At 41.5% G+C, this 23,880-nt stretch overlaps 1 non-coding gene across 1 annotated transcript; it reads right to left on the bottom strand.

The window, feature by feature from the left end:
• Window positions 1–20,491: 20,491 nt before the first annotated feature.
• On the bottom strand, window positions 20,492–20,599 carry LOC147359256 (U6 spliceosomal RNA). Its single transcript, XR_015141380.1, has one exon. It is a non-coding gene; the product is annotated as a U6 spliceosomal RNA (small nuclear RNA).
• Between the last annotated feature and the right edge of the window lie 3,281 nt (window positions 20,600–23,880).

Raw genomic sequence — 23,880 nt, 5'->3', positions numbered from 1 at the left:
ATCGTCCTTTCTTTCCTTTTCAAACCTCTAGCATCTCCATGTCAGCAGAGATGACTTTGCTTCCTACTTTTCTGGAAGCCTAGAAGCAATCAAAAGATAACTTCCCACAGACTTCCACCACCGTATTTACCTGCCTCTCAGCACGTGTACCAACCTATTCTTGCATCCCTGCTGTTACCACAGAGAGGAAGTGTCTACAGTCCTATCTAAAGACAGCCACTTCAGGTAGTTTTGGATTCCATAGCCTCTCACATTACTCTAGGTCATTGCTCCACTAGTTTTCTTTCTCATATCATTGTTTTCTCCCCTCTCTTGGGTTATTCCCATCAGTATACAAGTATACTGCTATCTCTCCAATAAAAGCCTCCATCATGCCACAAAAACTGTTTTCCTCAAAGTTGCCAATGACCTTGTATTGCTAAATCCATTGGTCCTCTTTTAGAGCCCGTGCTTATACACAGTGGTCACTTTCCTTTCCTTGAAACAGTTTCTTCACTTGACTTCTCAGATCCTACTCATTTTTGGTCTTTATACCACTGATAGCTCCTCCTGTTACCTTTACTGCTTCTTCACCATCTCCCCAGCATACAATGGGTTCAGTGCTCATTCCTTTTCTCAGTAACCCACATCCATTCTCACTGCTCCCATCTAGTTTCATCACTCTCACTACTGTCAATCTGCAACTGTATCCTCTTCACGAACTCTAGATGTATATGTTCAGCTGACTCTGGGCATCACCTCTTGGATGTCTAGTAGACATCTCAAATGAAACATTGCTAAAAGTGCACTCCCCAAAGTGCTGCACCTTCTGTCTCTCCTATCTTGGGAATTGACAGTTCCATCTTTCCAATTGCCCAGGCCAAAGTGCTTGGAATCATTTTCAGTTATTCTCTTTCTCTCATACCCCATATCCAATTTGTCAGCAAATATTACTGGCTTTTCCTTCAACACATAATGAGAATCCTAATACTTCTCCACCTTCACCTCTGAAGGTGATGGTCCAAGCCACCATCATCTTTTATGTAGATGGTTGCAGTCACTGAACCCTTGGCTTCCACTCTCACCTTACATTGAGATTTCTTTAAATTCTAGGATGATGTCACTGCTGTTTTCAAAAATTCCAGTTTGTCTGCATCTGATACAGAAGAAAAGTTATGGTTCTTAGTGACCCACAAGACCCTACTCAATCTGCCAACTCCTGTTCCACATTTACCTCTATGATTGCTGCTCCCCTCACTTTCTCTCTTTCAGCCACACTCTAGGAACTTTAGATTTCCTTCTGACTCAAGACCTTTATTCCTATAGCCCATCGTTCCAGACTATTCCTTTCTCTCATTCCCTGCTCACTTCCTTCAGATCTTTGCTCCAATATCATTTACCATACGACCTAGCAATCCCACTACTAGGCATATACCCTGAAAAAACCATAATTCAAAAAGACACATGTATCCCAGTGTTCATTTGCAGCACTATTTACAATAGCCAAGACATGGAAGCAACCTAGACGTCCAACAGCAGATGAGTGGGTCAAGTTGTGGTACAAAATACAATGGAATGTTACTCAGGCATAAAAATGGAATGAATTTGAGTCAGTTGAACTGAGGTGGATGAACCTAGAGCCTGTTATAAAGAGTGAAGTAAGTCAAAAAGAGAAAGACAAATATTGTATATTAACACATATATATATATGGAATCTAGAAAAGTGGTATCGATGAACCTGTTTGCAGGAAAGGAATGGAAAAACAGACATAGACAACAGACTATGGATACAGTGGGGGAAGGAGACTGGGACGGATTACGAAGGTAGCATTGACTCGTGTACACCACCATGTGTAAAGTAGCTAGCTAGTGGGAAGCTGCTACATAACACAGGAAGCCCAGTCTGGCACTCTGTGATGATCTAGCAGTGGTATGGGGGTGAGTGCGGGGGAGGCCCAGAAAGGAGGGGGTATATACACACACACACACATACCCACACATACATATATATGTATTTATTCATACACACACACACGCACACACTTATGGCTGGTTCAAGTCGTGTGGCAGAAACAACACAACACTGTAAAGCATTTATCCTCCAATTTAAAATGTAAAATAGATGACCAGTGCAAATTCAATGCATGAAACAGGGCACCCAAAGCTGGTACTCTGGGACAACTCAGAGGAATGGGGTGGGGAAGGAGGTGGGAGGGGGGTTCAGCATGGTGGGATACATGTATACCCATGGCTGATTCATGTCGATGTATGGCAAAAACCACCACAAAAGTAATTAACCTCCAATTAAAATAAAAAAAAAAATAACCTCTAAGATCTCTAGCCCCATTTCCTGATTTATTTCTTTCCATAATCTTTAGTTCATTCTAATATATCATATAATTTGGTTTAAAAAATCTGTTTGGATTACCAGCTCTCCCTTGACTAGAATATATACGCATAAAGGCAGAGATTCTCCTCTGTTCCATTCATTGCTGTAGTCTCTAGAACAGTACTGCCTAGATAACTACTCAGTAATATTTGTTGGGCAAATGGATGGAGCCCACTTTAGCTTGGCTGAGATGAAGCCTAGCATGGCCACTTGAAGGTTTGATTATTTTTGTAGGTGCTCCCTCAAGGACATGATTTTCAAAGCCTGTATCCCTGCTGAACTTCTTCCCATCATTTCTCTGAGGACTATTCAAAAGAAACCAGATAAACCAGATATAATCTGACTTCAGGTGCTGAGGGGGAAGAAGATGTGGGATCCTAGAGGAGGGTTAGAGTGATTGAGGCAAAGTGGGGAGAGAAGAGCAGGTCCCAAAGGAGGGGCTTTGTTTCCCTGGAGACGGGCTGACATGTGTGAGTGGCTCCTGTTCAAAAGATCAACCCAAGCCCTCCTTTCAACTCAGGGCCTCGGCATCTCACCTCCACTTCCCCAGGCACTCCAGGTTTGTCATGCTCTCACGGGAGCCTTTTCTCATAGTTGTAAAGTCAAGCTTCTTCATGGGTAGTAGAGGACGGGAAGGAAGTGTAAATCATTTTTACAAAATCGTTCTGAAATTCTTGCAGGAAAGGTGCTAAACATGCAAACTGTTAGATTTTATTTTTAAATTGTGCAAGCTATATATTCCCCCCATTAAGTGTTCACTTGCCAGTTATCCTCTTTCTGCTTGAAAAAAAAATAAAATTTTATCATATCCAATTACTGAGATAAATTTAAAATAGAAAAAGGTATTATTTCTTGTTCCTATGAGATGCTTCCAATCATTTAAAGGATAATATTAGCCATAATGGTTTCTGTATCATCATTCTTAATGTAAGTATCATTCAGTCATAGACTGTGATCTCTGAATCAAATAAGAGTTGTTGGATGTGAGAGCAGTCTGTTTCTCCCCTAACTTGTCATATTAAGTTGCTTGACTTTTCCAAAGCCAAAATACCTCTCTACCATCTTTAAATCATCTTAACGTATTTTAATTAAAAAAGAATAATTCTCCAACAGTGGGAAAATTAGTCCCCCTTTCAACACTTAAGGGGCCTCTCTGGTGGCTCAGACAGTAAAGAATATGCCTGTAATGTGTAAGACCTGGGTTCGATCCCTGGGTCAGGCAGATCCCCTAGAGAAGGAAATGGCTACCCACCCCAGTATTCTTGCCTGGGAAATCTCATGGACAGAGGAGCCTGGTGGGTTGCAACTCCATGGAATTGCAAAGAGTCGGACACGACTGAGTGATTTTCACTTCCTATTAAGAAGATCCTGAAAAAAAAAAAAAAAGATCCTGAACCCCATCTAATTCATCCTGTGGTTTCTTGACAGTTTTTCTTGCTCGGTCATCAGCGGGACCCTACTCAGAATATGAGCACCCATTAAGACTAGGATGCAACCGGGGCATTTCTAAGCTTGAGCTTTGCAATAGAACAGACCCAACTTTCAACCCATTCTCTGTCACTTGCTATGTGGAGGATCTTGGGTGAGATAACTTAATCGCTCTGAATCTCAGTGTCCTCTGCTGTGAAATAGAGGTAATAATACATGCCTTATATTGTCGTTTAAAAATGAACGCGCTTCAGCTGAAGACTACTGGGAAAACATCTGTAGTTACACAGGTTGGGTTTATTACTTGTTGCACCGAGGAGAACACACACTTGAGGCAAATGTGGGATTGCTCAGTAAGAGGGCATTAGGAAGAATCTGCCATAGAATTGGGGCTTTAAATGGGTGATCTGGGCAAGGGTTCACTCTGGATTATATGTTGTCAGAAAGCAGAGGTAATACACAATGTGACTGTGTATCTCAATAATTATCTACAGGGAGCAGAGACCAGCGTGAGTATAAATCTGTGATTGGTGAATGCATAGCAGGCACTCCTTTGGGGACAGAGGAGGATGTCGTTATTTTTAGGGTTGCACGACCTTGCTTTTGTCTGCACTTGGACGAAGTTGTGAAGTGGCTTTGCTTTGTCTCATTTTATCATGGTCTCCCAGCAACCTTGTCTGAGGTTGGAATTCTGTAAGATGGTTTATGTCTAATAGGAGAATAACAAGACCTTGCTCGGAGAGCCAGGCCAGCTTCTGAATGTTGGAAGTTGCATATTTTTCCTCTTTTTTAAACATAAACCCTTGGCGCAGCATCTTGCCCCCAAGGACTGAATACATTGTGGTGATTTCCATGGTAAGAATCTAAATTACACACTCAGCCTTCTCAATTCCAGAATAAACAATTCCAGTTCCTTCACCTGAGCCTCAGGGTACTGGAGAGTAATAAAGATAACTGATATTTCTTTAAACCCTATGCCAGCATCATGCTAAACACTGTGAGTAGATGATCATGTGTAATCTTTACCATAATCTGGTGAGAGCGGTATTATTTTTCACATTCCACAGATGAGGAATTGAGTTTTAGAGGTGAAGAGACTTCCCCAAAGTCACACATACATAAGAATAAGTGAGGGGATGACATATTCCGCCCATAGGAAATCTTTCTTTAGAACTCAGATTCTTTTTAAAAAAAATTAATTAGGCTGTGATGGGTCTTAGTTGTGGCATGTGGGATCTAGTTCCCAGACCAGGGATTGAACCCAGGGCCCCTGCATTGGGAGTGTGGCGTTTTAGCCACTGGATCACCAGGGAAGTCCCTAGAACCCAGACTCTTAAACCTTATGTGATGCTTTCTATTTCCCGACTCATTGTGAATGCTCCAACCCGAAGCTTCTCTAGTACCAGTTACATTTCTTATTCCTCATCTGAATTGCAATTAACATTGTATTTCTTGCTCTTATTTTCCAAGGATTCCTTTCTAGTATCCATTCGCTGATAGCAAAGTACACAGCTTTAATTCAAGACAGCCGGATTATGCCTTCAGCATTAATTGAGGGACAAATCTGGTAGTTTTATATTGGAAAATTTCTAATCTTCTCCTTGGACTGGAGGAGAATGGCGATCCTAGACTGCATTCAAAACACATTATGGTCCCCATGCTACTTTTTTATAAACGAGTTTACAGTGTTCAAGCATAATGGTTTTTGGAGTTTTAACAAAACGGCAACACAAGGCAATATGTACCAGGCTGGAATTGGCATTTGCTCGGCCTTATTATAATGTTGCTGTATCAACATAGAGTTGATGAAAATTCTGGCATTCACACTTACACGCGTTCTATCTGCCTCTTAGAGTGCTTTGTGGAAATAGAGATCTCTGCTATAGTACAGAGTTGGAAAAAGAGAATTAAAATATTTTGAGCATCCACTCTGTGCCAGGAATTGTCCTAGCATTTACACGAGCTTATTTATTCTTCGTAACAACTAGGAGAACTGTCTGTGGCTCAAGTCACCACCGTCTCACCCTGGGTTAGTGCATATTAGCTTTCTAATTAATTCTTTGCTCTCGCTTTTGCCCTCTTATGATTGAATCCAAAGCTAAAATGATATTTAAAAATTGCAGTTCGAAAGTCATCACTTCCCTGCTTAAACACTCCCCCTGGCTTTCCATTGTCCTTGGAATAGAATCCACATTCCTCCCCTTGACGTCTAAGCCTACTCTCTGACTCCTTGCTGCTCTGACTTCGTCTCAGTCACTGTGCCCCTTGCTCACTGTGCTGCAGTCACACTGGTACTCTCTTCTTTAGCACTGCAAATGTGTTCCTACCTCAGGGCCTTTGCACCTGCTGTCTTCCATGCCTGACGTTCTCTGCCCCAATTTTCTCTGTTTCGTTGTTGTCACTGAGTTTTTAGCACAAATGTAATTTTTTTTCAGTGAAAACTTCTGTGATTATAGAACCTGTAGTAGTTCTGCATTTCCAGCCATTCTCCAGTGCACTGCCTTGTTTTCCTTCATAGCACTTCTCCCCATCTGAAATCATATTCTTCATTCATTTCTTCACCTGATTGTTGTCTGTGTCTCTGCCTTTGGAAGTGACTCCCAGGCTTGCAGGCATCTTGTCTGTCTTGTTCGCCACTGGATCCCTGGAACCTAGTTCAGTGTTGAATGAATGAATATACCTTTTTACAGATAAAGGAACTGAACAACCACACTAATAATCACAACAATAGCAACCACAACCACCATTTCTTGAGGGCCTTCAAAGTGCTAGATGTTAAGCAAAGAACTTGCAAAGTATACTTTCACTTCTTCATTGAATCTTCAAAGCCGCCCACTCAGGTATGTACGGTTTGCTCCACTTCTCAGAGAAAGACGCTCAAGCTTAAAGGCTGTAACACGGTCAAGCTCACTCAGCAGGCGATGGGTACCTCGAGTGACACCTGCTTGTCTGATTTTACTGTTCCTTATCCTGTAGCCCACGAGAACAGGGCTGTATCAGGAACACATGCAATGTAGGAAAATTTCCCTCTGCAGTGAAAAGACAGACGAAATCCCATTTTCTGTGTGATAGGGATGTTGTGGCACAGAGCAAGGATAAATTGCAGAAAGCATTTTATGCAAAGGGACCAAACGCTATCCAAGCCAAGTTGGCTGGGCCTGAGTGGAGGAGCAGGACCCTGTGTATGAAGCCAGGCTGGAACTGGTTCTAGACTGATGACAGATGAGTTGGTGTAAGACCATGGCCATCCCAGGCCCTACTGATCCCCATGTGTGTGCAACTGAGAGCAATGGTAACCCACCCACGGCCTTATCGAGTGCCAGCTTCCATCTCTTGATTAGCAAAGCAGCACGCTCAGACTCGCCTAGGAGGATTATTTCAAAGGTTCTTCAGCGACAATTTCCAGAGAGTCCAGGTTCCTTTCTTCAGGAAAGTGGGACTATTTGAAGGTTTCCCCCTCCAAAAAAATTTATAGTTGACCTGTTGGGGCCTGAAGTGGCCTCACTTGCCCAGCTCATTTATTCTGCTGGGCCTTCAGGGCCCCTAAACCCTATCTCTCAACTCCAGGGTCTAATTGCTTCTATCCTTTGGACTCTGACCTGGGCCTGAATCTGTCTGCAAAATTCTAAACTCATCTTTGGTTAGTTTCAGGGTGACTCTGGTGGATGCTCTGAAGATACAGATCTTCTTGTTGGAGGTTGTGGGATGTTTGACTTCTAGGCTGTACAAAAATAGAGAAAAGGCATCATGAAAAGGCTGAGGAAATCTGAATAAAGTCTGTAGATTACTTAGCAACATCTTATCAGTGTTAACTTACTGGTTTTGACAAATGTATCCAGGTTATGCAAGATGTTAACCTCAGGGGAAACTGGATGAGGGGTAGATATGTGGGAACTCTGTACTATTTTGTAATCTCTTGTAATTAAAAATTTTTTTTGAAATAAAAAGTTTATTAAAAAAAACCAAGACACACTTTAAAGCATGGCATGCTGAGAAATGAGAAAGGTGGAAAAAAAGAAGAACAGGTAGGAACAGCTTTTGTGAAAAATGACCAGGTTTTCTGTGTCCTGTGTCCCGTCCTTCAGATTGTCAGCATGTGACCCCAGGTTCTAAATCAAAGGGGATATGTGGAACTGTACAACTCAGGAATTGTGTGGCAGTCTAAAGGAGGGAAGTTAGAGTCTTAGTTCATTTGGGATGCTGTAGCAGAATAATGGGTTTCTCAGGTGGCGTTAATGGTAAAGAACCCGCCTGCCAATGCAGGAGATATACAAGATGCGCGTTCAGTCCCTGGGTTGGGAAGATCCCCTGGAGGAGGGCATCTCCACTCCAGTATTCTTGGCTGGAGAATCTGCCTGGACAGAGAGCCTGGTAGGCTGTGGTCCATAGGGTTGCAAAGAGTTGGACATGACTGAAGTGAACTAGCATGCATGCATACAGCAGAATACCTGAGTGCCTGGCTAGCTTATAAACAGCAGAGGCTTTTTTTTTTTTTTCCCATAGCTCTGGAGGCTCAGAAGTCCAAGATCGAGGCACTAACCAACTAACTCAGCGTCAGGTGGAGACCTAACTGGTTCTTAGGTGGCCATCTTCTTGCTGTGTTTTCATATGGCGAGAGAGGTTGAAGGAACTCCTGGAGTCTCTTTTATAAGAGCATGAGTCCCATTTATGGGGACTCTGCCTTCATGACCTAATCACCCAAAGGTTCTGTCTCCTAATACCATTATATTAAGAATTAACCTTCACTAGATTATTTCGATGGGAGAAGGCAATGGCACCCCACTCCAGTGCTGTTGCCTGGAAAATCCCATGGATGGAGGAGCCTGGTAGGCTGCAGTCCATGGGGTCGCTAAGAGTCGGACACGACTGAGCAACTTCACTTTCACGCATTGGAGAAGGAAATGGCAACCCACTCCAGTGTTCTTGCCTGGAGAATCCCATGGACGGAGAAGCCTGGTAGGTTGCAGTCCATGGGGTCGCACAGAGTTGGACACGACTGAAGCGACTTAGCAGTAGCAGCAGCAGATTATTTCAATATTTTTCCAGAATTTTATAAAAATGCAATGATATAATATGTGCTTTTCGTCCTCAGCATGATTATTTTGAGATTCATCCATGTTGCTGTGCGTGCCAGTCACTCAATCGCTTCAGTTGTGCCCAACTCTTTGCGACCCCATGGACTATAGCCCACCAGGCTCCTCTGTCCATGGGATTCTCCAGGCAAGAATATTGGAATGGGTTGCCATGCCCTCCCCAGGGGGATCTTCCCGACCCAGGGATTCAACCTGAGTCTCTTACTTCTGCATTGGCAGGCAGGTTCTTTACCACTAGCACCACCTAGGAAGTCCTGTTGTTGTGTGTACCAGTAGCTTATCTTTTTTGTTGCTGTGCAGTTTGATATTGTCTGGTTTTGCCACTAAATGTCGCACAGAGTCGGTCACAGCTGAAGCGACTTAGCAGCAGCAGCAGCAGCAGTGCATTTAACTACTGATGCATATTTGTGTTGTTTCTAGTTTTGGGCTATTACAAAAAAAGCTGATATGAGTTCCCATGAAAGGAGGGATGGAAAATGAGAGGAATTTGCCACTACCAAGGCACATGAAGATTTTGAGAGTGATGGATATGTTCATTATCTTCATTATGATGTTGATTTCATGTATGTATACATTTGTCAAAACTTGCCATATTGTACACTTTAAATATGTATGTCACAGACGTAGAAAACAAACTTATGGTACCAAGGGGGAAAGAAGGGGAGGAATAAATTGGGAGATTGGGATTGACACATACATACCACTATATATAAGATAGATAACTAATATGGACCTACTGTATAGCACAGGGAGTCTATTCAATACTCTGTAGTGACCTATATGGGAAAAGAATCTAAAAAAGAGTGGATATATATATATGTGTGTAACTGATTCTCTTTGCTGTAGAGCAGAAACTAACACAACATTGCAAATCAACTATACTGCAATAAAAAATTAATTAGAATAAAAGAATTAACCTTCAACATATGAATTTGGGGGCTTCTCTGGTGACCCAGCAGTAAAGAAACCGCATACTATGAGGAAGATACAGGAGACATGGGTTTGATCCCTTGGTCGGAAAGATCCCCTGGAGGAGGGCGTGGCCACCCACTCCAGTATTCTTGCCTGGAGAATCCCCATGGACAGAGGAGCTTGGCAGGCTACACTCCATAGGGTCACAGATTCAGACATGACTGAAGTGACTTAGCATGACACAGTATGTAAGTTTGGGGGACTGGGAGGGGACACTGACATCCAGTTACTGGATGAAACAGTTACTGACTGAAACATGAAGGGAACAAAAACATGGGTAAGACAGCAGGCATCTTGACTCTTATTCTGGGCTTGTTCTGGAAGGCAATGGTTTGGGCAGCAACTAGCTTGAGAGACAATGTGGTGACTTGTCATATCACTAAAACTGTTGACATAACTTCATCATACTAAATCCACTCCAACTATTATGTTTATTTTAGTCACTTTGACATGATTTGTAACTTGGAAAAGTAAAATCGCTCCAGAATAGCTATCAGTTTTGGGTGGGGTGGCATGGACAATTTATGCATCACCTCAATTATTATAATATTCCTGCAAGGTCAGTGTTTTTATTTCCATCTAAGGACGAGGGCACTGAGACTTGGCCAAAGTGACACTATCGATTAAGGGCAGACTTGGGATCAAATACAGGTTTGTTCAATTACAAAGCTTGTATTCTAGCCCTTGTACTTCAGAGCTTTCCTCTTTGAGCTGTTCTCCATTAGCCAAATATTTTTTTCCTGCAGTGCCTTTACATAATTTAAATTATACCCTATAGGCTGATGTTCTCTTTCAATGGGCTGTCTTACCTGTATCAATTGTTCTCAACACTGGCTCTGCTAACATTTTGTACCAGATAATTCCTTGTTCAAGGAGGATGGCCTTTGTATTGTAGGATGTTTACTGGCATCCTTGGATTCATCCTACTAGATGTAAGTAGCATCTTCACACCCCTAATTGTGAACATAATAATTGCTTTTAGGCATTGCCAAATGTTCTTTTAAGGGCAAAATGTCCCTGCGTTGAAATCACTGATCTACAAAATTAAGTGATGCACTTTTTGAAGGTCAAAGCTCAGTCATGTCTGACTCTTTGCAACCGCATGGACTGTAGCCCACTAGGCTCCTCTGTCCATGAGATTTCCTAGGCAAGAATATTAGAGTGGGTTGCCATTTTCTCCTCCAAGGGATCTTCCCAACCCAGATATTGAATTTGGGTCTTCTGCATTGCAGGCAGATTCTTTACTGCCTGAGCTACCAGAGAAGCCCTTTATTTATTGGGGCTCATGGGAAGGGCACACAACCAGATGAGCCCATCTCCAAGGCTTCCTGGCTGCTCTTTGGGAACTTAATCACGAAAGTGCTCTGCACTAGTCAATTGGTTCTTTCGAGAGTAAGCCACCTTAGAAATGAAACCAAAATGGCCAGGAAAGAGCTAAATACTTGAGGTGACTTTCTCACTTATTGCTTCATTTTTTCCCAAATGTTTAAACAGGGTTTAACAGCAAGCTTAGCATGAGCTGACTGAGCTGACTCCAATTGTGTTGATAGCAAAGCCATAGCTGACATTCCTTGGCTGGGGCATCAGATCTATGAAGACTGTGAGCTGAGTTCTTTATGAATCAGACAGAAGGGCTTCCATACGCTTGAATGTGGTGTGGGTGCGTGCATGTGTGTTTGGGGTTGGAAAATGGGCTCTCTAACTTCCTTTTCTTCACTTTTGAAATTTTATTTATTTTTAATTAAAAGATAATTGCTTTACATTATTGTGTTGGTGTCTGCCAAACATCAACATGAATCAGCCACAGGTGTACATATGTTCTACCACACTATCTCAGCATTCCAACAAGCACTCTATGTGTTAATTTCTCTTGCTAGCACCCAGCAAGACTCTAAGGCTCTTTGGAAAAGCCTTAACCATTAATCAAATCCAATTTCCTCATGTGTCAACAGTCTAACCAGGCCCAGAATAATGAAGATTTTTGCCTGATGTTTATGGCATATCCAAAACGGACAGCTACTATTTACTGAGAATTAACTACATGTTGAGCAGTTTACCTACATTGTTCTAATTTTTTCAACAGCTTTGTGAGCTAGCTATTATTATCATCACCATTTTACACATATGCACACTCATTAAATAAAATGGCCCAGGTCCTAGAGCTAGTAAGTTCAAGAGCCTGGATTTAAACCAGGTCATATAGCTCCAAAGCTTCAGTTCTGTTGCCCCTGACCTGTATGCTTGGCATCCTGATTCCCTATTTCAACTGAAGTCCTGCCCTCATGTTAATCCAGATCCCCTTCTTTTCCTTCAAGCATATGGAAGCCCTTCTCTCATGTTCCCCTGAGTCATACAGCAAATTCCCATTGGGTACCTATTTTACATTTGGTGATGTATGTTTCCATGTTCCTGTCTCCATACCTCCCACCCTCGCCTTCCTCCCCCCGCACAGTGTCCATAAGTCTGTTCTCTATGTCTGTGTCTCATCTCTAACTTCTTGATTTAGCCAGAGAACCCATACATTGAGATTTTTCCATGTATTTGAGAGGAGGGTCATGCTGCTAATAAACACATATTAAATTCACAGGATTACATGATTTTTAATATTTTCCTCAGTTTTAAAATTCTAATGAACATATATGTGTATATATATACATCCACTTAGTGTGTGTGCATTTTATATAGCACGTATATACATACAGTGGGTATATGTACAGTGTGTATATACAGTATGTATGTGAATATAGATGTATGGACACATATACGCAGTTAACATTTACTGCTTTCTGTGTGATACAGAAAGAACTTTCCGTGGAATATTTTATTTAATCTGCACAAAATCCAGTGAAACAGTTTCTGTTGTTATCCCCACTTTACGGCTAGACTGAGGCTTAGCAAGATTAAGTCACTTGCCAATGTTACATAGCTAATAAAGAACTTCAGGCCAGATTTGACTGACGTCAGAGTTTGGACTTCTGTCTCCTCTTTTAACTAATTATCTGTTCATCTACTGTTACATTGCTTCTCTCTCATCTTAATATTCTGAGTGGATTCAGTGGTTGAAAACAATAAATAAAATCCTCTAGATGCTAATCCTTACCCTTAGCCATCCTGTCTATTTTAAATTCATAGTTGCTTGTGCTGGTTCAAGGTGGATGGATTTGATTTCCACATTAACTGTGTTATGTGTGTTTATTCTAGTTTTCCATCATAATCTGATCACTTAGCAAATAGTCATGGAATAGCTATTATGGGGCAAGCACTGGGTTAGATCCTGAAAGCATGCTTGTATGGAATTCATACTAGAATAATGTGCTGGGTATAGGGTATTGATTTTTAAACAATTCAAAAAAAATTTAAAGCAATATGACAAAAATAATAAATTCTGATGTGGGATCTAGTATATAAAAATCAATGACAGGGAAGCTACCGGGGTGATTGAAATAGAGGCAGGAGTCTAGAAGCCTGCTCTCAGGGCCTAGCCCCAAAGGCATCTTTGTAGAACCCCCAGGTTGACCAGTTTGAAAACCACAGACCTAGTGTAAGGCATGCCGTACTTGGGCTTTGGCCTGGAGGCCAGGACTATACAGGTGATGGTGATATGCAGTCCCACCCTTGAAGAATTTGTTATTATTATTTTTTTTTAGTGAAAAATAATCATCTTAACAATTATTGTTGTGTCCTAAAGAAGACTCTTGCGAGTCCCTTGGACTGCAAGGAGATCCAACCAGTCCATCCTAAAGGAGATCAGTCCTGGGTGTTCATTGGAAGGACTGATGCTAAAGCTGAAACTCCAATACTTTGGCCACCTGATGCGAAGAGTTGACTCATTGGAAAAGACTCTGATGGTGGGAGGGACTGCGGGCAGGAGGAGAAGGGGACGACAGAGGATGAGATGGCTGGATGGCATCACTGACTCGATGGACGTGAGTCTGAGTGAACTCCGGGGGTTGGTGATGGACAGGGAGGCCTGGCGTGCTGCGATTCATGGGGTCGCGAAGAGTCAGACACGACTGAGTGACTGAACTGAACTGAACTGAACTAAACTGAATGAGTGATACTCTTCAAAATCCTGAACTGAGGTCAATTATGCCTCAAGACACTTATGGAATTGCCTTTAAAACTCTTTTCTAAGAAACTCTGCTTTTTTATTTTATATTCACACCTTAAATTAAAAACATTCCTTAGTGCTGGATATTCGCCATACCAGATCCCATCAGTGTTATTTTAAAGAAATAGGATTGATTAGGTATCTTTGCTTCTTTATTTTTAATGACTATTTCATCAAGAGCAATATCTCTTATATTAATTAACATTTATACGTGTACATGACATGTATAAATTGCATCCCAGACCCTTTGTGAGTGTAGACTCGTAGAGGTTACTCATGTAATCCTCATAGCTGTCCTATGTGGTGAATACTAATAACGTCTCAATCTTAACAGCTTTTTCAAAAGCACAGAAAGGTTGTGAAACATGTTGAAAGTTACAAAACTGCTAATGGGGGCCATCAGAATGTGACTGTAGGAAGAGTGACCCCGTAGCCTCACTCTTGTTCACTCCACCTTCTGTGCAATAGCCAAGGACTGTCTGAACCACAACCACAGCTTTTGGCCTGTAGATGCATCATCAAGTACCAGCCAAGGCGAAATTGGTTTGCAAATAATAGACAGTTGATTAATATTATCAAATTGATAATAGTCTTACTACTTTACAATGTGTTCTTACAGACAAGGAAATAAGTTCTTACACTGTGTTTCCTAGAAATGAAATGATGGGATTCCCTAAAACAACCCGAAAGAGCTTTGGATGCAAGTGAAATGCCAAAAATATTGAAGAAGCCACCTCCTCAGTGGTTACCCTGTCTATTCTTCCCCAAATCTCCCTTCCTCCCAACTCATGACATTTCATATCTCTCCTCTGTCTTTGATATTTTATGTTTTCTCCTCAGTACTTAATGCTCCCTAATATGCTATATATTTTGCTTTTTTGCATCTTGCTTGTTGACAGTGACCAAATGGACATAAATTCCTCAAGAGCAAGGGGTTTTGTCTCTTTTGAGCCCCGTTATATCTTTGACACCTAAAATAGTGCCTAGTGCATAGTAGAGTCTCAATAAATATTTGTTGAAAGAATGAGTTAGTGGGTTGCATGCCTCCGCACAGGACTCAGCCTCGGCGTATTTCATTTTATCCTCATCTCCCGCTGCAGACACAGGATTGAAGGATGGCAGTGACACGGGGTGTGACTTAGAACAGAGTTCCAGGTAGGCTGTGTGACCTCCATAGACCATCAGTCCCCCAGCCCCAGTTTCCACAAATGCGATGTGAAGATGATTAATAGCTGATTGTTATGAGAATGGAGTTGTTTAAAACTCTTGCCAAAAGAATGTGCTTACTTAGTAGATGCTGGATCTGAAGAGAGACTCTTGTAAGGGTATTAAAAGCTTCTCTCTTTTAGAAAACATTGATTTTAACTGAGGGATAAAAGCTAAAGGCAGTGTGATATTTTTATTCTCCTAAGGGGGCCCTAAAACATTTTAGCAATTTCCCTTCTGGCAAATGCCAGAATAAAAACCGGCTGTTTGGCATACCCCCTGCCCCCTTTACTCAGGCCCACATGAGCCTGGTGAGCTCTGGGGAATCCAAAACAATTTCATAGAGGCTTGGGGATTGCAGGTGCCTTGTGGGGGCTTCCACAACCTGTGGAGGCCAGAAGAACATGGAGCTGGATGCCAGAGGACCCAGGTGATGCTCTTGATGGAGGTAGCCATGAGTGGGTTGTGAGCAACCTTTCCTTAGCTATTGCCAAGCAAGGCTGCATGTCACAGCAGATTTTTGTAATTCCTGTACATGCAGTGATAGTATTAAAAATGGAAACCCCAATGAAATCCATCAGGTTGCAGACAGTGTTCAAGGTACAGAAATATAATGGGTCATAAGACCCCATGTTTTCAAATGAATCTACTTCATTCCTTTGTACAATGCCGGTGATTAGTTATGAATTATGGAGCATAATTAAGGAGAGCCATTCTTGGTGGAAGACTCTATGAACCGAAAAATGGCAGTGGCGGGGAGAGGGATCAGGGCGGAGGTGAAGCTGAGAAAGTGGTTTTGTTTATGTGCATGAGGAATCACCGGGAGCCTTCCTCGTTGTGATAAGAATGAAGGGCATGTATTAACCCCCACAGGGCCGGACAAACAGAGTAAACTTGATTTCCTTTGGTTCTAGAGGAATAGATGGCTTTATACTGCTGTCCTGAAGGACTGTTTGTTAGCATCTTTGAGGAAGGGCTTTCAATCAATAAAGGTGACAATGGGAGGACAGACATAATTAAGAACAATAGAAAGAAGTGTCCTCTTTTCAAGAGAGTGACAACAGAGCCGTTTAAAAATACATTTAGCAGCCTGTCTTTAAGATGCCTTTATGTAACATGGGATGCAAAGTAGAGCAAGGGATTGAAATTACAAATACACCAGGAGAGTGTTTCCAAGATTGCTCTGTCTCATTGCATTTCTCTTGCAAGTGTTAAGAGAAAAATAGCTGAATAAGGAAGGCACGATTTCAATCCCCCACAAAAAGACTGTAGGTTTCATGACCTCACTTGTTTGTGGGTGTGGACCTGGAGAAGGTACAGAAGAGGGTAAAAGGAAAAGCATTTCAATAGGAATCAGAAAGTCTAGGTCCTGCCTATTCTCAACAGCAGGTGACCTTGGCCAAGTTTCTTGATTGTTTTGAGTTTCAGTTTTGTCTTCTATAAAATGCGTAACCCACATTCCACAAAGAAATTTCAATAATGTACTGTCTATGAAAGACACCGAAACATTCTAAAGTGAGATACAGATACAGAAGAGAACAGTATTTTTTTATATCTTTTGGATCCCAATCATCTCTAGCTTCTGCCTACAAGTCCCAGGGACCATTTACCCGAGTAGAACCATTGACAGGGGGAAGGGAAGGACAGGACAGGGACTTGAGCTTTGAAGGTACTGAGCCGATAGCATCCAAGAAGAGAAGAAACAGGCTGAAGAGCGGCCTGCCATCACTGACGGCTCCGTGGTGGATTCGTCCTTTTTCCAGCGTTCATTTGTATCGTTGTTTGGTAGTTAGAATAGGAAAAAGGAGTCCAGAATGGCGGTGGCTAAAAGACAAAGAAGGGAAAAGCCCGCTAAAATAGAACAAGGGAAGGTCCGAGGCCTGGCGTGAGGACCTCAGGTAGAACAAACAGCACTCCTGGCTAGCCCAGTTTACAGAGGGCAGGCCCAGGCGGAGGAAAAGAAAAACATATAAAAAGAGGAGCCAAAGGGCCAGGGGTCTCTCTCTCACGCTTTCTCTCTCTCTTCTCTTTGGGTCTTTTAGGTCTTCATGCCCTCATGCCTCGAGGATGTATTTTCCTTTATTTTCTAAATAAAACCGAGCTGCAACACAGAGCTGTAACACTGATCTGTCTGAGAGCTGTGACATGGTCTGTCCGAGGGCTTTAACACCAGTCCGTAGCTTCAAATTTTTGTTGTGATGAGACAGGACCGAGGAAATTGCACACTCCCCTGACAGAACACTTTTGCTTTTTGTTGGTGATGAGCCATTATCTTTTTACACTGTAAGAGTAAATGCCTAGCACTTATGGAGACGTCTTTGGAACAGTAATATAAAGAAGGGAATGGGCGGGAAGCTATATTGACTGAGTTTGGGACTGGTACTATAGACTGGCCATTTGAATGGCAAATATGAGCTTGGTTAGCCCTCATTCACCATCCACCAGAGAGGGCCAGCCAGTGATGTAGAGGGAAGTGCACCCTCTGGCAGAGAATGCTGGCTCCTGCCATGCTCCTGGGTATAAGGCTGAGGCTGTGGCTTAGGGACAAGGGGACCAGCCAAAGTCCTGAGTGGTTTCATCTTCCCCAGGCTCAAACCTCCAGCTGGAAATTGCTGAACCCTGCCTGTGTGTCCTGTGTACACCAACTGAAGCTCATAAGCATCTCTAAAAAAACAAAATCTTTGCTATCTTGTGAATGAAAACATTCACAATGATATACTTTCTGAATGGATAAAATGAAGATATTATATAGAATACATAACTATGAGATAGAACTAAATGAAAGGAAGGGGATAAGAAATTCTGGATAGTGATTTCCTCACATGGAAGACAGGAGGGACAAATGGGGAGGGAATACTTAGATGTGAGTTACTGTAAATTCTTTAGTTCTGTGGTTGAATGTTGGGGTTAAGGAAATTCAGGTGTCATTAGTAAAAACCACCAATAAAGGTAGATGAAATAGGTTTGTATGTGACAAGGATGATGACAGGTTATGAACTGAAGGTTAGGGTTGATGCAATTCTGTGCACCTGATTACTCCAAATATAAACAAAGAAACAAACAGAAGGAAAATCAATGCAATGAATGATCAAATAGATGAATACACTCTATTTACAGCTCTTGTAGCATGGTAGTTTTTTATTCTAGTGACTGATCTGATGACAGTGTTCTTTCCTGGTGTAATTCATTCGGGGCAGGCAAAATCTAATATATGAAGATACTGACATGAGGAAGGGTGTTGTGATTAAAGAATAGGGCAGTTCTAACCATACTTAAAATGTTTTAGTCTGTACTGGAATCCTGACCAATCTTTGGCTCACTTTCAGTGTCACAGAACCACAGTTGCTGATGGCAATGAGTGACATCAGTGGATCAGACCACCTGAAGACATTGATGTTGGCTGCAGTTCCAGTTTTTTTTTTTTCAATACTGATTTCTTAATGCAATATACATTTAATTAGCTCTACAAGGAGACAGACACTGTTATATTTCTTTTTAGGCTGAAATGACCCAGATTTTACAAGTAGGTTTGTTCCCTTAGTCCTGTTGGAGTAACATATATACAAACAATTCTTATCTAGTAAGGCTCACAAAGAGTCAGACACAACTGAGTGACTGAACTGAAGATGTGAAATACATCATAAACCAGGTGAAGGATGGTGATGAAAGTCTAGAGAGGAAAGATGAGTAGCAAGGATAAGGGAAGTTCTCAAGGAGAATGTTAGGTGATTTGGGGAATGAATACATTTTGGGAATTTAATCCAGCTGGACCCATTTTTATGATATAGTAATGACTGGGCATCAGTTCCTTCAAATAAGGATTGTGTTAGAAAATCAGGTGAATTTTAGGGAATAAGAAAGTCCTGGTCCCCAATTCTCTGAGCAAGGGGGAGAATTCTGATAGTTAAGACATAATTTCCTTTTACTGTAAATTTGCACTGATTTGTTTCTACTTGTTTTTTTTTTTCCCGCCCTGTAGTTCATTTACTCCTTCCTCTCCCTGCCCCACTTCTTCTTCCTCTTCTTCCTGCATTCTTAAGGGCCAAATAGATTATTTGTGAAACAGTGATTGGCCCAGGATTCATTTGAGATTCTCAAGAAAGTGAATCTACTTTGCATGAATTTTAAAAGGTATTTTCAGGCAAAACTGTGAAGAACTTGGCTGAATTATCTAATTTTAATATTTTGGCACATTTCACAAGCAAATAAAGGTCTCATTTTCATATACACAGAGTCTCTCTATATAAAATTCTACTTGTCTGTATATAGACACACATATGTGTATATCTATAAATGTATGTGTAATAACTGAAACTTTATTCTGGCAAGTAGTAGTATGCATAATATACTATAAGAGCAGTATTGCAATGCCAGCTAATGTTTATTCTTGAATAAATCTGTGCAAAAGCAGCCAGTTATCTCTTTGGGTTAAAAAACATTGACCTGTGTGTAAGATGACCAAAACAATCATGCTTTAGAGAGGAAAGAGCCCAAGGAACAAATATGTACAGGACAGAAAATTCACTATAGTTCCATAGTTTACAGTTTTGGAATATCTAGCAGGTTATTAACTTTGGGAAAAGTTGGAGAGGAATTTGGCAGTTATCTGATGGAGCAGGTTTTGTGATTTCTCTATAAAAGTAAAGAAACTTCCATTTGATATATTGCTCATTTCTTTGTTGATTTTACTGAAGCTATTATTTATCTAATCTCCACAGAATACTGCCTATTTAAAGAGTAAAAAACTTGAAGAATTTTATTCATATTTAACTTTTCTCTCTTTCTTTCTTGCCTTACCTTATTTAAAAGTCATCACAAGTCAGCCACCATTTTCCACAAAATATCTTCTTTTTTTTAAAATTTAATTTTATTTTTTAACTTTACAATACTGTATTGGTTTTGCCATATATCAAAATGAATCCTCCACAGGTATACATGTGTTCCCCATCCTGAACCCTCCTCCCCCCTCCCTCCCCATACCATCCCTCTGGGTGGTCCCAGTGCACCAGCCCCAAGCATCCAGTATTGTGCATCGAACCTGGACTGGCATTTCATATATGATACTATACATGTTTCAATGCCATTCTCCCAAGCCATCCCACCCTCTTCTTCTCCCTCTCCCAGAGAGTCCAAAAGACTGTTCTATACATCAGTGTCTCTTTTTCTGTCTCGTATACAGGGTTATTGTTACCATCTTTCTAAATTCCATATATATGTGTTAGTATACTGTATTGGTGTTTTTCTTTCTGGCTTACTTCACTCTGTGTAATAGGCTCCAGTTTCATCCACCTCATTAGAACTGATTCATATGTAAAAAATATGGAATACTTCACGAATTTGCGTGTCATCCTTGCGCAGGGACCATGCTAATCTTCTCTGTATCGTTCCAATTTTTAGTATATGTGCTGCCAAAGCGAGCACCAAAATATCTTCTTTATTTCAGAGTTTTCCCCACGAAACAAGCATGATTAGAATCATCAATCATACCAAAGGTATGAGCATAATTCTACCTTCGGTGACAAGTGATGATTTTAATTCTGTTTTCTTTATAACATGGCTGCTAAATAATATGAATATGTTGTAATCAACATGGTACTTTGGTAAATCTGAAGTCAAATTTTTCTCCCCATGGGCAGAAATCACTATTTTTTTAGGGTTAAAGGGCTATTCAGTCAGGGATACTTTGTTGATATTTGTGAGGTTGGGGGACACTGAGGACTATTCTAGAAACTTAGGTTTGTGGTGAGGTCTTAAAAGTAAGATTGAGGGATAAGCCATCCTCTGATCCTCACTTTGGTTGGGATCAACCCTTGTCCAGACATAAAATCATCTGGTAAGGGCTGCGGTCAGAGCAGCAGTGGAGCTGGGTGGAGAGATGGGCACTGTCTGTCCATTGCGTGAAAATGACTAGCTCCCCTATACCACCCTTCTCTGGTCTCTCAACTTAGGTGGGGGATTTCTCCTCCTATGGGTGAGTTCCTTCTCTGTACTGATGCTCTGCAGTCTGCACTTTGTCCTGAGAACTGATTAGATAAAGAAAAATACTTAGGCTGAACATTTTCCCACACATGACTAGCACATTTAAAAAATCCTCTGAGTGATAGGGACCTTGCCAAAGGAAATCACTTTCCCACAGAGTGAAGTCAGTAGATCCTGATACAGCTTCATTATGATAAACAAGTTGGAGTGCCTCAGTCACAGGGCACAGAAAGGACGTGGCAGTTCCATGGTCACTCTTGTATTATATCAATATAACAGGCAAGCAACTACTGTAAGGAAGACGGAAACTGATCTGAGTGTGGACAAGGCTCACCACATCTTGGAGCTTGCTGATTATGGCTTCATTTAGGTTTCAAAGGCAGAGATGAGTTCCAGCCACAGCTGCCTGCCTTTGCTCCTGAGTTCTGTGGAGTGAAAACAGTTCAGCCACCACTCTCACCAGTGGGCAAATGGCTCAGAACTAGGAAGGAAGTTTGGCAGTGGTGAAACATGCAGGGAGAAATTAATAAAAGAGTGAATCAGCGAGCCACATGGGTCAGTGGGAAGTTGGAAGAAGATGGGGATAAAGAAATTGGGGGCAAATTCATTCATTCATTTAATCAGCAATCATTCAATAAGCTATTCCTAAGGTTATCAGACACCAGTAAGGACAGCCAGTTCAGAGACAAATGACATGGATCTAGCCCTTTTGGAAATCAATCTGGTGGCTTTAGTGGGAAAAATGAGTAGGTTGAAAGAAGACTGGCAAATATAGAAAATGGCAATATAATGTGGATAGGGGCTATGTTGGGGCTTTTCAGGGTGGCAGAGATGATGAAGATCCGTGGGTGATTGAAACTAGTTCCCAAAAGGAATGACGTCTAAGCTGACTTCAGCTGAGGTCAGGTGAAGGGTGATGGTGGTGAAGTCAGGGGGAAAAGAACAGAGCATTGTTTATTGAGAACTCACTACATAACAGGCAATATGTTAACCATTTTATATGCGTGACCTCATATAGTCTTTATAGTAACACACATAACACACGTATCACACAGCCCATTTTACAGAAACAAAATTGGGTGTAAATATTTGAGGAACGTGCCCAAGTTCACACAGAAAGTAGGGAAGGTCTGTCTGGTTGCAAAGTGTGTGCCCTTCACATGATGTCATCATACAGAGGCCAGAAATGTGATATAAAGAAAATACTAGAAAGGAAGTGTCCAGCATATTAGGTGTTTTGACTCATTCCTGCCTGACTTTTTACCTTCTGATCTGTTCTAGCTCCACACAATTCCCCCCAGATCCTGTGTTACTGTAGAAGTCACCACATTATGGATCTGTGTGGGCGGTGGTCTCCAAACTGACATATGAGTGTTTATTTAAACATTATATACATATTCCCTGGATAACATATTACATATGCTTTAAAACATAGACAAAAGTGAAAAAAAAAAGTTTAAAGAGTATGATCAAATATACGAATTCTCAGGTTTCCTTAACGCATCACCTGCTAGAGTAAACGGATTCATTTGCAGACTCTATTCTAGACCACTCTCAGTTCAGTCAGTTCAGTTCAGTCGCTCAGTTGTGTCCGATTCTTTGCGACCCCATGAATCGCAGCACGCCAAGCCTCCCTGTCCATCACCAACTCCCAGAGTTCACCCAGACTCACGTCCATTGAGTCAGTGATGCCATCCAGCCATCTCATCCTCTGTCATCCCCTTCTCCTCCTGCCCCCAATCGCTCCCAGCATCAGAGTCTTTTCCAATGAGTCAACTCTTCACATGAGGTGGCCAAAGTACTGGAGTTTCAGCTTTAGCATCATTCCTTCCAAAGAAATCCCAGGGCTGATCTCCTTCAGAATGGACTGGTTGGATCTCCTTGCAGTCCAAGGGACTCTCAAGAGTCTTCTCCAACACCACAGTTCAAAAGCATCAGTTCTTCAGCGCTCAGCCTTCTTCACAGTCCAACTCTCACATCCATACATGACCATAGGAAAAACCATAGCCTTGACTAGATGGACCACTGTAGACAGATCCTATTGCTTCTTTTATCTCTACCAAGACCTTCCTTCTCCTTTATTTTAACAAAGGTATGGTTACATTTATTTGCAAAATCATATGGGGCTTGAAAACTGTGAAAATGATAATAAACATAAAGCATAAATCTCTTAACCTGACTTAACCAAAGTCCAGTAATAACTAGCTTGGCCAAGGTAATTTACAGGAATAAATCTGGAGTAAAGATTCCAGAACCTTATTCCTTTTCTGAATTTTAGATTCTTCGATAGATAGGGTGGAGGGAAGGAAAAATTACAGATGGTGGAGGTCTCATCAGTTATACCAGCTATGCCTGTCTACAATACTTACCTTCAGTTGACACTTGTGTGTTCTGCAAATGTTTTGAGATCTATACTTTTCTACTCGTTTTCTTTACTCTTGGTTTTCTAAGTTTCTCTTTTGAAAAATTCCATTATAATCTTGCTAAAATTAATAGCAGAGGGGATTTCTTCTACCATGATCAGCAGGGGATGAGCAGAAAGTCAGAGACATTGACTGTGCTGATAGCAGCAGCTGTTTTGGTTCAAGATGGCAGGAACTATAGGCAGACTTGGAGCAGATTCAAGCAGGCAAAACCTGAGTGAGGGCATGAAGCAAGCTGATATGGCCACAGGGCTTTCTCTCTAAGCATCCTAATTTTGTCAGAAATCCTGGTTCATCCTT

This window comes from Bos grunniens, chromosome 14 (genome assembly GCF_055505025.1).
Source record: "Bos grunniens cultivar Pamir isolate PY7600 chromosome 14, Bosgru_T2T1.0, whole genome shotgun sequence".
NCBI lineage: Eukaryota > Metazoa > Chordata > Mammalia > Artiodactyla > Bovidae > Bos > Bos grunniens.
Note: the sequence above shows the minus strand (reverse complement) of the source record. Positions and strands in the feature narration are given on the sequence as shown.